Source organism: Pristiophorus japonicus, chromosome 6 (assembly GCF_044704955.1).
Source record: "Pristiophorus japonicus isolate sPriJap1 chromosome 6, sPriJap1.hap1, whole genome shotgun sequence".
NCBI classification, from domain to species: Eukaryota; Metazoa; Chordata; class Chondrichthyes; family Pristiophoridae; genus Pristiophorus; species Pristiophorus japonicus.
Genome location: NC_091982.1, coordinates 69,460,388 through 69,473,149, shown reverse-complemented (window position 1 = coordinate 69,473,149; position 12,762 = coordinate 69,460,388).

The window sequence follows — 12,762 nt, the reverse complement described above, 5'->3', positions numbered from 1 at the left end:
GCGCATTTGGAAAGCAGTGACAGGATCGATCCAAGTCAGCATGGATTTATGAAAGGGAAATCATGCTTGACAAATCTTCTAGAATTTTTGGGGATGTAACTAATAGAGTGGACAAGGAAGAACCAGTGGATGTGGTGTATTTGGACTTTCAAAAGGCTTTTGACAAGGTCCCACACAAAAGATTGGTGTGCAAAATTAAAGCACATGGTACTGAGGGTAATATACTGACGTGGATAGAGAACTGGTTGGCAGACAGGAAGCAGAGAGTCGGGATAAACGGGTCCTTTTCAGAATGACAGGCAGTGACTAGTGGGGTGCTGCAGGGCTCAGTGCTGGGACCCCAGCTCTTTACAATATACATCAATGATTTAGACGAAGGAATTGATTGTATTATCTCCAAGTTTGCAGATGACACTAAGCTGGGTGGTGGTGTGAGTTGTGAGGAGGAGGCTACGAGACTGCAGGGTGACTTGGACAGGTTAGGTAAGTGGGCAAATGCATGGCAGATGCAGTATAATAGAAAGATAGAAACATAGAAAATAGGTGCAGGAGTAGGCCATTCGGCCCTTCTAGCCTGCACCGCCATTCAATGAGTTCATGGCTGAACATGCAACTTCAGTACCCCCTTACTGCTTTCTCGCCATACCCCTTGATCCCCCTAGTAGTAAGGACTTCATCTAACTCCATCTATAATGTGGATAAATGTGAGGTTATCCACTTTGGTGGCAAAAACACAAAGACAGAATATTATCTGAATGGCGGCAGATTAGGAAAAGGGGAGGTGCAATGAGACCTGCTTGTCATGGTGCATCAGTCATTGAAAGTTGGCATGCAGGTACAGCAGGCGGTGAAGAAGGCAAATGGTATGTTGGCCTTCATAGCTAGGGGATTTGAGTATAGGAGCAGGGAGGTCTTACAGGGCTTTAGTGAGGCCTCACCTGGAATATTGTGTTCAGTTTTGGTCTCCTAATCTGAGGAAGAACGTTCTTGTTATTGAGGGAGTGCAGCGAAGGTTCACCAGACTGATTCCCAGGATGGCAGGACTGACATATGAGGAGAGACTGGATCGACTGGGCCTATATTCACTGGAGTTTAGAAGGATGAGAGGGGATCGCATAGAAACATATAAATACTGATGGGACTGGACAGGTTAGATGCAGGAAGAATGTTCCCGATGTTGGGAATGTCCAGAACCAGGGGTCACAGTCTAAGGATAAGGGGTAAGCCATTTAGGACCGAGATGAGGAGAAACTTCTTCATGCAGAGAGTTGTTGATGCCAGTTCATTGGATATATTCAAGAGGGAGTTAGATATGGCCCTTGCAGCTAAAGGGATCAAGGGATATGGAGAGAAAGCAGGAAAGGGGTACTGAAAGCAGGAATGATCAGCCATGATCTTATTGAATGATGGTGCAGGCTCGAAGGACCGAATGGCCTACTCCTGCACCTATTTTCTATGTTTCTATGTTTCTATGTTCTGTTTTGTCTCAGTCAATTATAATAAGAACTTAAGAAATAGGAGCAGGAGTAGGTCATACGGCACCTTGAGCCTGCTCCGCCATTTAATACGATCATGGCTGATCCGATCCTCGACTCAGCTCCACTTCCCTGCTCGCTCTCCATAACCCCTTATTCCCTTATCGTTTAAGAAACTGTCTCTTTCTGTCTTAAATTTATTCAATGTCCCAGCTTCCACAGCACCCTAAGGCAGAGAATTCCACAGATTTACAACTCTCTGAGAGAAGAAATTTCTCCTCATCTCAGTTTGAAATGGGTGGTCCCTTATTCTAAGATCATGCCCTCTAGTTCTAGTCTCCCCCATCAGTGGAAACATCCTCTCTGCATCCACCTTGTCAAGCTCCCTCATAATCTTATATGTTTTGATAAGATCACCTCTTATTCTTCTGAATTCCAATGAGTGGAGGCCCCACCTACTCAACCTTTCCTCATAAGTCAACCCACTCATCCCTGGAATCAACCTAGTGAACTTTCTCTGAATTGCTTCTAAAGCAGGTATATCCTTTTGTAAATATGGAAACCAAAACTGCACGCAGTATTCCAGGTGTGGCCTTACCAATACCTTAGATAACTGTGTAAAGTCCTTACTCTACAGCATGAAACCACACAAGGCACATTCTGGGGACAAGGTCACTCTGTGACCTCAACTCTTTATTCACAGCACTCCACAAGTGATGACCCTGCGTGGGATCTCCCTTTATATACCTGGGAGATCAGATAAGGAGTGTCTCCCACAAGTTCACCCCTTGTGGTCAAGATGTGCATCTAGGTTGTGTGTATACAGTAATACAGTGGTGTTACATTGTGGTTACACACATGACATCACCTCCCCCCCCCCCAAAGTCTTGTTAGGATCATAGGTTTAGTCTTTCAGGTGGTCTATGCTCCCTCGTGGAGCGCCGCAATTGGGGCGTGGGTGTCTGTTACTTGTGGTGATTCCGGCCTGTCCGGGCTGACCGCAAGGACTGTGCATTCTTCTGATTGCTCTTGTTGCTCGTTCACTGGTGCTGGTGTGAGCTCCATCTCATGGTCTTCTTCAGGTTCCTCCGTGTCGATGTTGAACCTTTTTTGGACTTGGTCCAGATGCTTACGGCATATCTGACCATTGTTGAGTTTTACCACGAGGACCCTATTCTCCTCTTTGTCAATTACAGTACCCTCAAGCCATTTGGGCCCCATGGTGTGATTGAGGACGAATACAGGATCATTTATTTCTATAAATCTCCCCCTCGAATTACGGTCATGGTACTCGTTTTGTGACTTGCGCTTGCCCTCAACTATGTCGGTCAGGACTGGGTGAATGAGGGTCAACCGGGTTTTGAGTCTCCGTTTCATTAGTAGCTCTGCGGGTGGGACTCCCGTGAGCGAGTGCAGTCGGGATCTATAGGCCAGCAGGAGGCGCATTGCAGGGAGGGTCCTTGAATCCTGAGCATACCTTGCTTAATTTGGACCGCACGTTCCGCCTGGCCATTGGAGGCCGGCTTGATCGGCGCAGTCCTGACGTGGTAGATGCCATTGCCCGGCATAAACTCCTGGAATTCGTAGCTTGTGAAGCATGAGCCATTATCACTAACCAGGATGTCCGGCAAGCCATGGGTTGCAAAGATCGCATGTAGGTTTTCCACGGTGGTGGATGACGTGCATGAATTCAGAATGATGCACTTGATTCATTTCGAGTACGCATCTACTACAATAAGGAACATCTTTCCCATGAACGGGCCCGCGTAGTCAACATGAATACGTGACCATGGCCTGGTGGGCCAGGGCCACGGGCTGAGCGGGGCCTCCCTGGAGGCATTACCCAGCTGGGCACACGTCGTGCACCTGCGAACACAGTGTTCCAGGTCTGAATCAATTCCAGGCCACCAAACGTGTGTCCGGGCAATGGCCTTCATCAGCACAAAGCCTGGGTGCTCGCTGTGGAGTTCCCTGATGAATGCCTCCCTGCCCTTCTGGGGCATAACTACCCGGCTGCCCCATAGTAGGCAGTCGGCTTGGATGGAGAGCTCAAGCATCCGTCTGTGGAACGGTCTGACCTCCTCAGGGCATACTCCGTGTGCGGGCGCCCAATCCCCAGTCAGGACACATTTCTTAATCAGGGATAGGAGGGGATCTCTGTTTTTTCCAGATTTTGATCTGGCGGGCTGTGATGGGGGAGCCTGCGCTGTCAAAGGCATCGACAGCCATGATCATCTCAGCGCTTTGCTCTGCTGCCCCCTCAGTGGTGGCCAGTGGAAGCCTGCTGAGCGCGTCAGCGCAATTTTCAGTGCCGGGCCAGTGCCGGATGGAGTAGTCATAAGCAGCCAGGGTGAGAGCCCGTCGCTGTATGCGAGCTGATGCATTGACATTGACAGCCTTGCTGTCTGACTACAGGGATGTTAATGGCTTGTGGTCCGTTTCTAATTCAAACTTCCTACCAAAGAGGTACTGATGTATTTTTTTTACACCATAGATACATGCGAGCGCTTCTTTCTCGACCATCCCATATCCCCATTCTGCTTGAGAGAGCGACCTGGAGGCATAAGCCACAGGTTGTAGTTGACCCTCAGCATTGTCCTGCTGCAACACGCACCCAACCCCATAGGATGATGCATCACATGTCAGAACCAATTTTTTACAGGGGTCGTACAGGGTCAACAACTTGTTTGAACAAAGTAGGTTTCGTGCCCGATCAAAAGCCCGTTCCTGACAGTCCCCCCAAAACCAATCGCAACCCTTACGCAGGAGTACGTGTAGTGGCTCCAACAATGTGCTCAAGTTTGGCAGAAATTTCCCGAAATAGTTCAACAGTCCCAGAAATGAACGCAACTCCGATGTGTTGCAAGGCCTGCGTGCTCGTCGAATAGCCTCTGTTTTGGATTCGGTGGGCCGAATCCCATCTGCAGCGACCCTCCTGCCCAGAAACTCAACCTCAGGAGCTAAAAACACACATTTGGACTTCTTGAGTCGCAGGCCTACCCGGTCCAGTCGCCGTAGCACCTCCTCCAGGTTGTGGAGGTGTTCCTCGGTGTCTCGACCCATGATGAGGATGTCGTCATGGAATACAATCGTCCAGGAATGGATTTAAGCAGGCTTTCCATGTTTCGTTGAAAAATTAAGGCCGCTGATCGAATGCCAAAGGGGCACCTATTATAAATGAACAGTCCCTTGTGTGTGGTGATGGTGGTCAGTAGTTTAGATTCGTTGGCCAGTTCCTGGGTCATATAAGCTGAGTTGAGTTCCAACTTGGTGAACAGCTTGCCGCCTGCCAGCGTGGCGAAAAGGTCCTCCACTCTCGGGAGCGGGTATTGATCTTGTAGGGACACCCGATTGATGGTGGCCTTGTAGTCGCCACAGATCCTGACAGAGCCATCCGCTTTTAGGACGGGAACGATGGGGCTCGCCCAGTCGCTGAATTCAACAGGCGAGATGAAGCCCTCTCTCAAAAGCCGGTCCAATTCGCTCTCGATCTTTTCCTGCATCACATACGGCACTGCTCTGGCTTTATGGTGCATTGGCCTGGCGTCCGGGGTGATGTGTATTCCTATTTTGGTGCCTTTGAAAGTCCCGACGCCAGGTTGGAATAGTGAATCGAATTGTTGTAGCACTTGTGAGCACGAACTTCACTCCACAGATGACATTGTGTGAACATCCCCCCATTTCCAGTTCATCTCGAACAACCAGCTCCTCCCCAACAGTGCAGGACCATTACCCGGGACAATCCAGAGCGGCAGCCAATTCACTAACCCGTTGTGTGTGACAGCCAACATTGCACTGCCTAGCACTGGAATGATTTCTTTAGTGTAAGTCCGTAATTGTGTCTCAATACGTGCTAATTTGGGTCTACTGGCTTTAAGTGACCATAGCTTCTCAAATTGCTGAATGCCCATGAGTGACTGGCTGGCCCCAGTGTCCAGCTCCATGCATACTGGGATGTCGTTTAATAAAACCCTCATCATTGGTGGTATTTTGGTGTATGAACTGTTCGCCACATGGACCCGCTGAACCTTGACGTCCATCGATTTGCCCCAAAAGTCATCCTGCCTCAAAGAACCCTCTTCTGGTCCCTCCGCCTCATATATTAGTCTGGTTGCAGGCTTCCTGCACATTTGAGCTAAATGGCCACTGAGATTGCAGTTTTTGCAGACAAACTGTTGAAATCTGCAAGATCTGGCTGAATGTTTTCCCCCACATGAGTTAAAGTTTCCATTATTGGGAACAAAGGGACTATGGCCAGGAATTCCGTGCTGACTGTCCCTTTGACTGCTCTTAAGTACCCTATTAGTGGGTGTCAATGGCCCCATCCCGGGCCGCATTGTCCGCTATGATGGCGTGAATGTCCGTTCAGCCTGCCATTGCCTCTGTTGAAGTCCTACTCTGGGGTCTATTGCTGCCTGGGGAATGTCGGACTGCCCCTGCCAGGCTCTGAGTTGCATTGATGATGTTGATTCCCTGACCCATCGCAGCGTTATAGGCAGAATTGCGCGCATATATTATTTTCGTCTCTTCCTCCCTCGCCATGAAAGTTTGAGCTAACAACGCCGCTGCTTCCAAGGTCAAATCCTTGGTCTCAATTAATTTGCGGAAAATTCCTGCAAGACCGATGCCCTCGATAAAGAAGTCCCTTAGCATCTCCCCCCTGCAGGCAACTGTGAACTTACAGAGGCTGGCCAAACGCCGGAGGTCCGCTACGAAGTCTGCTATGCTCTGTCCTTCACAACGTCGGTGGGTGTAGAATCTGTGTCGGGCCATATGTATGCTACTCGCCAGTTTGAGGTGCTCTCCGATCAGTTTGGTAAGTTCTTCAAAGGTTTTGTCCGCCGGCTTTTCGGGTGCTAGTAAGTCCTTCATGAGCGCGTAAGTCTTTGGTCCGCAGTTGGTCAAAAGATGAGCCCTTCGCTTGTTGGCTGCTGCATCCCCCAGTCATTCTTTCGTAACGAAGCTTTGCTGAAGCCTCTTGACAAAATCATCCCAGTCTTCCCCAACACAGTACCGTTCCTCTGCACTGCCCGTGGCCATTCTCATGCGTCGTGAATTCCCGTTTCTCGTCGCCAATGTAAAGTCCTTACTCTAAAGCATGAAACCACACGAGGCACATTCTGGGGACAAGGTCACTCTGTGACCTCAACTCTTTATTCACAGCACTCCACAAGTGATGATCCTGCGTGGGACCTCCCTTTATATACCTGGGAGATCAGGTAACGAGTGTCTCCCACAAGTTCACCCCTTGTGGTCAAGGTGTACATCTAGGTTGTGTGTATACAGTAATACAGTGGTGTTACATTGTGGTTACATACATGAGAAGCTGTAGCAAGACTTCCCTGCCTTTATATCCATCCCCTTTGCAATAAAGGCCAAGATACCATTGGCCTTCCTGATCATTTGCTGTACCTGCATACTATCCTTTTGTGTTTCATGCACAAGTACCCTCAGGTCCTGCTGTACTGCAGCACTTTGCAATCTTTCTCCATTTAAATAATAACTTGCTCTTTGATTTTTTTTCTGCCAAAGTGCATGACCTCACACTTTCCAACATTATACTTCATCTGCCAAATTTTTGCCCACTCACTTAGCCTGTCTATGTCCTTTTGCAGATTTTTTGTGTCCTTCTCACACATTGCTTTTCCTCCCATCTTTGTATTGTCAGCAAACTTGGCTACGTTACACTCAGTCCCTTCTTCCAAGTCATTAATATAGATTGTACATAGTTGGGGTCCCAACATTGATCCCTGTGGCATCCCACTAGTTACTGGTTGCCAACCAGAGAATGAACCATTTATCCCGACTCTCTATTCTCTGTTAGTTAGCCAATCCTCTATCCATTCTAATATGTTACCCCCAACCCCGTGAACTTTTATCTTGTGCAGTAACCTTTTATGTGGCACCTTGTCAAATGCCTTCTGTAAGTCCAAATACACCCCATCCACTGGTTCCCCTTTATCCACCCTGTTCCTTACATCCTCAAAGAATTCCAGCAAATTTATCAAACATGACTTCCCCTTCATAAATCCATGCTGACTCTGCCTAACCAAATTTTGCTTTTCCAAATGTCCTGCTACTGCTTCTTTAATAATGGACTCCAACATTTTTTCCCAACCACAGATGTTAGGCTAACTGGTCCATAGCTTCCTGCATTCTGTCTGCCGCCTTTTTTAAATAGGGGCGTTACATTTGCAGTTTTCCAATCTATTGGGACCTCCCCAGAATCCAGGGAACTTTGGTAAATTACAACCAATGCATCCACAATCCCTGCCGCTACTTCTCTTAAGACCCTAGGATGCAAGCCATCAGGCCCAGGGGATTTATCTGCCTTTAGTCCCATTATCTTACTGAGTACCACCTCCTTAGTGATTGTGATTGTGTTAAGTTGCTCCTCCCCTATAGCCCCATGACCATCCACTGTTGGGATATTGTTAGTGTCCTCTACCGTAAAGACTGATACAAAATATTTGTTCAGAGTTTCTGCCATCTCCATGTTCCCCATTACTAATTCCCCGGTCTTGTCCTCTAAAGGACCAACATTTACTCAAGGTAGACAAGTCCTCTGGTCCTGATGAAATGCATCCCAGGGTATTAAAAGAGATGGCAGAAGTTATAGCAGATGCATTTGTTATAATCTACCAAATTCTCTGGACTCTGGGGAGGTACCAGCGGTTTGAAAGCAGCTAATGTAACGCCTCTGTTTAAAAAAGGGGGCAGACAAATGGCAGGTAACTATAGGCCGGTTAGTTTAACATCTGTAGTGGGGAAAATGCTTGAAGCTATCATTAAGGAAGAAATAGCAGGACATCTAGATAGGAATAGTGCTATCAAGCAGACGCAACATGGATTCATGAAGGGGAAATCATGTTTAACTAATTTACTGGAATTCTTTGAGGATATAACGAGCATGGTGGATAGAGGTATACCGATGGATGTGGTGTATTTAGATTTGTAAATGGCATTCGATAAGGTGCCACACAAAAGGTTACTGCAGAAGATAAAGGTATGTGAAGTCAGAGGAAATGTATTAGCATGGATCGAGAATTGGCTGGCTAACAGAAAGCAGAGAGTCGGGATAAATGGGTCCTTTTCGGGTTGGAAATCGGTGGTTAGTGGTGTGCCACAGGGATCGGTGCTGGGACCACAACTGTTTACAATATACATAGATGAACTGGAAGAGGGGGCAGAGTGTAGTGTAACAACATTTGCAGACGACACAAAGTTTAGTGGAAAAGCGGGTTGTGTAGAGGACACAGAGAGGCTGCAAATATATTTAGATAGGTTAAGCGAATGGGCTAAGGTTTGGCAGATGGAATACAATGTCGGAAAATGTGAGGTCATCCACCTTGGAAAAAAAAACAGTGAAAGGGAATATTATTTGAATGGGGAGAAATTACAGCATGCTGCGGTGCAGAGGGACCTGGGGGACCTTGTGCATGAATCCCAAAAAGTTAGTTTGCAGGTGCAGCAGATAATCAGGAAGGCAAATGGAATATTGGCCTTCATTGCGAGAGGAATGGAGTACAAAATCAGAGAGGTCCTGCTGCAACTGTACAGGGTATTGGTGAGGCCGGACCTGGAGTACTGCATGCAGTTTTGGTCACCTTACTTAAGGAAGGATATACTAGCTTTGGAGGGGGTACAGAGATGATTCACTAGGCTGATTCCGGAGATGAGGGGGTTACCTTATGATGATTGAGTAGACTGGGGGTCTTTACTCGTTGGAGTTCAGAAGGATGAGGGGTGATCTTATAGAAACAATTAAAATAATGAAAGGGATAGACAAGATAGAGACAGAGAGGTTGTTTCCACTGGTTGGGGAGACTAGAACTAGGGGGCACAGCCTCAAAATATGGGGGAGCCAATTTAAACCGAGTTGAGAAGGAATTTCTTCTCCCAGAGGGTTGTGAATCTGTGGAATTCTCTGCCCAAGGAAGCAGTTGAGGCTAGCTCATTGAATGTATTCAAATCACAGATAGATAGATTTTTAACCAATAAGGGAATTTAGGGTTATGGGGAGCGGGCGGGTAAGTGGAGCTGAGTCCACGGCCAGATCAGCCATGATCTTGTTGAATGGTGGAGCAGGCTTGAGGGGCTAGATGGCCTACTCCTGTTCCTAATTCTTATGTTCTTATGTTCTTATGTTCACTCTTTTCCTTTTTATATACCAATAGAAACTCTTGCTATCTGTTTTTATATTTTGTGCTAGTTTACTTTCATAGTCTATCTTCCCTTTCTTTATCATTTTTTTAGTCATTCTTTGCTGGCTTTGAAAAGCTTCCCAATCTTCTGTCCTCCCACTAATTTTGGCCACTTTGTATGCCCTTGTTTTTAATCTATCCATAGTAACTCCTTGTGTCCGAACTTAGGGGTTGTGTGGCTTGTGGCTCGCAGTATAATTCGGAAGACCAACTGGGTGGTATCTGCTCACGGCTGGGTAACACTGCGCACCGGGAATGGGGGAAGACCTATCTGACCTTGGTCTCTCTCTCTCTCCGCTAATCGCTGGGCTAGGCAGGAACTATTGGCAAAAGCTCCTGTCGTCCAAAGGGAAAAAACCTGAACCGGGAAATTTTAAAGGGAGAGTCCTAGAGACACGAGACTCACAAAACACCCTACAGGACAGAGAGAGAGAGAGAGAGTGGGGGCAGAGACAGAGTGACAGACAGAGAGAAAGACTATTGCCCATCTATCGCCCACATAGGCAGGCTATCCTCCATTTTTGCTGAAAACTGGAAAGTTGGGCTGGAACATCGCCCATTAATCACCGGCCCAACTTTCGGCACACATGAATCTGCTGCATCGCCCGGCCTAAGGCTATCGCCCAGATGATCGGCAATTTTCACCTTATCGCCCACACATCACCGAGCTGATCGCTCGCCGAGCTGATCGCTGGAAATCGCTGGAGAAAAGCTGCACTCACCTGACCTTACGTCGGCACTACTTAGCAGTACTTGGCACTACGGACGCCATTTTGAACGTCGGAGGATCTGAAAGTCTGCTTCAGCATGTGCTTATGAGCAGAATCAATTTGTGAGTGATTTTAAGGGCCTTTTTGTTTGTTGCCAATCATCTAATCACATTTGTATCTGTTGAGGGCAAATTTAGGGCACTTATAGCGATTTATAGTGATGGGGTCTGGAATTTCTCTACCAGTATTGGTCACTAATCACAGACTGAAGATGGGCGAAGGTATATTGAAGAGCAATATGTGCCCAATCAAAGAGATGGAAAACTGCTGAGGAGGAGGAGACGTTACACTCAACGCATTTACAGGGCATACCTGAACGTGCCTTAGGAGACTTCCGAAAGGAGGTCATCAGTGAGATATGCCAGCTCCTTAAGGGAGATCTGCAGCCTCCCAGAACCATCAGGACCGCACTGCCCGTTGAGGTTAAGGTTACTGCGGCACTTTCCTTCTATGCATCAGGCTCCTTTTAGGCCTCAGCTGGCGACATTTGCGGTATCTCTCAGCACGCCACTTTCGACAGGTGACTGAAGCCCTTTATGCATGCAGGATGGACTTTATAAACTTCCCTATGACCAGGGAGGCACAAAGTGAGAGGGCTTTGGGTTTCTCGAGAATAGAAAACTTCCCCAAGGTGCAGGGAGCAATAGACTGTACGCACATCGCCCTACGAGCACCTTTACAGGATGCAGAGGTATTTTGGAACCGAAAGGGATTCCATTCCCTGAATGTACAGCTCGTTGTCAACCACAACCAAATAATCATGGCACTAAATGCAAATTATCCAGAGAGCATCCATGATGCACACATCTTGCGTGAGAGCATTGTCTCTGACCTGTTTAAGAGTCAGCCACAAGGTCACGGTTAGATGCTGGGGGATAAAGGATATGGCCTTGCCAGCTGGCTCATGACCTCCTTGCGTAAGTACCAGACTGAAGCCGAGAAGCGCTACAATGAAAGCCATATAGCCACACACAATATCAATGAAAAAACAATTGGAGTTGCTTGGACCACTCAGGAGGCAACCTACAACACCACGCTGAGGAGGTCGCTGAGTTTATTGTGGTGTGCTGCATGTTGCATAACCTAGCTATGAGGAGAGGACAACAATTGTCAGATGGGACCACCGGTCCACCTCAGGAGAGGGGAGGCAGAAGAGGAAGACGAGGACGAGGAGGAGGATGAGGACCTCGGGGAGGGTAATCAGCCTGGCGATGAACCCATGCCTCCATACCCCCCCGCAACACTGGAAAAGCCCCGTGTTAGTTACACAGCCACAAAACTCTTGCGTCAGCAGCTCATAAATGAACGCTACGCGTGAACTTACTTGGTGACAGTTACAGTTGCATTACGTTTCATCCTTGCCTGGCCATGGCCCTTGTTTCCAACCATTGTATTCATATTTTACCTTACATTATTAGAAGACACTTCAGGACAATTGTAAAGTTAAATAAAAGAATTTAATAATGACAGAGAAATTTGAAACTTTTTAGAACAAATTTATATAACACCCCCCCCACCCCGAACATTCAACAATATTTTAAAAACAACACATCAGAACAATTAATAACAAGTAACAACCTCCCCCCTTCCCCTCCCCACCTGTGGCCACGCTTCCCTCCAGATCCTTTACTCCCCCCCTTGTCTTAACGCCCCGTTTTAATCCCTGACTAACGGGACCAATACGTCTTGAAGCAGAGGACCTCAAGGCCTGCTGCTGTGGGGAGGGGGCAGTGATGGTGGCAGTGTCCTCTCAGGGGGTGGAGGAGGAGAAGACATTTCGGAAGTTCTTCCTCTTGACTCGCATCTGTCCGGGTACTTGGCGGGACGGCACCTTGGGGTGCAGTGCCGTCTCCCGACACTATTGCGTGCCGCAAGGCATCGACAGAGGTGATCGTTTGGCTCGTTGCCACAACTATGCGCTCGAAGCCCTCCGTTATTCATGCAGACACTGCGGCAATGTTTCCGGTCAACCCACCAATCGCCTGGAGGAGCTCTAGACCGATGTTGATGCTCTCCCTTGACAGTGCGACCATGTCCTTGTTAGGATCTCACCGTTGCAGCGCGTGCCTACCTCGCCGACTCAACCTCCATGGGGTCGGCGTGGGCACTGGACGCCTTGGAGTCGCCTGCTGCAAGCCGCTGGGACCCGCTACTTCATCCGTCGATGACGATGTGGCTGCAGGTACATCAGATGACATGATAGGGTCATCATCCTCCTCCTCCTTCTCCTCCCCTTCAGTGGTGTCCTCTCCACCCGTGGTGATGACCACCTGCAATGGGACAGGTGCGGCCTCCCTACGTGCCTCGGGAGTC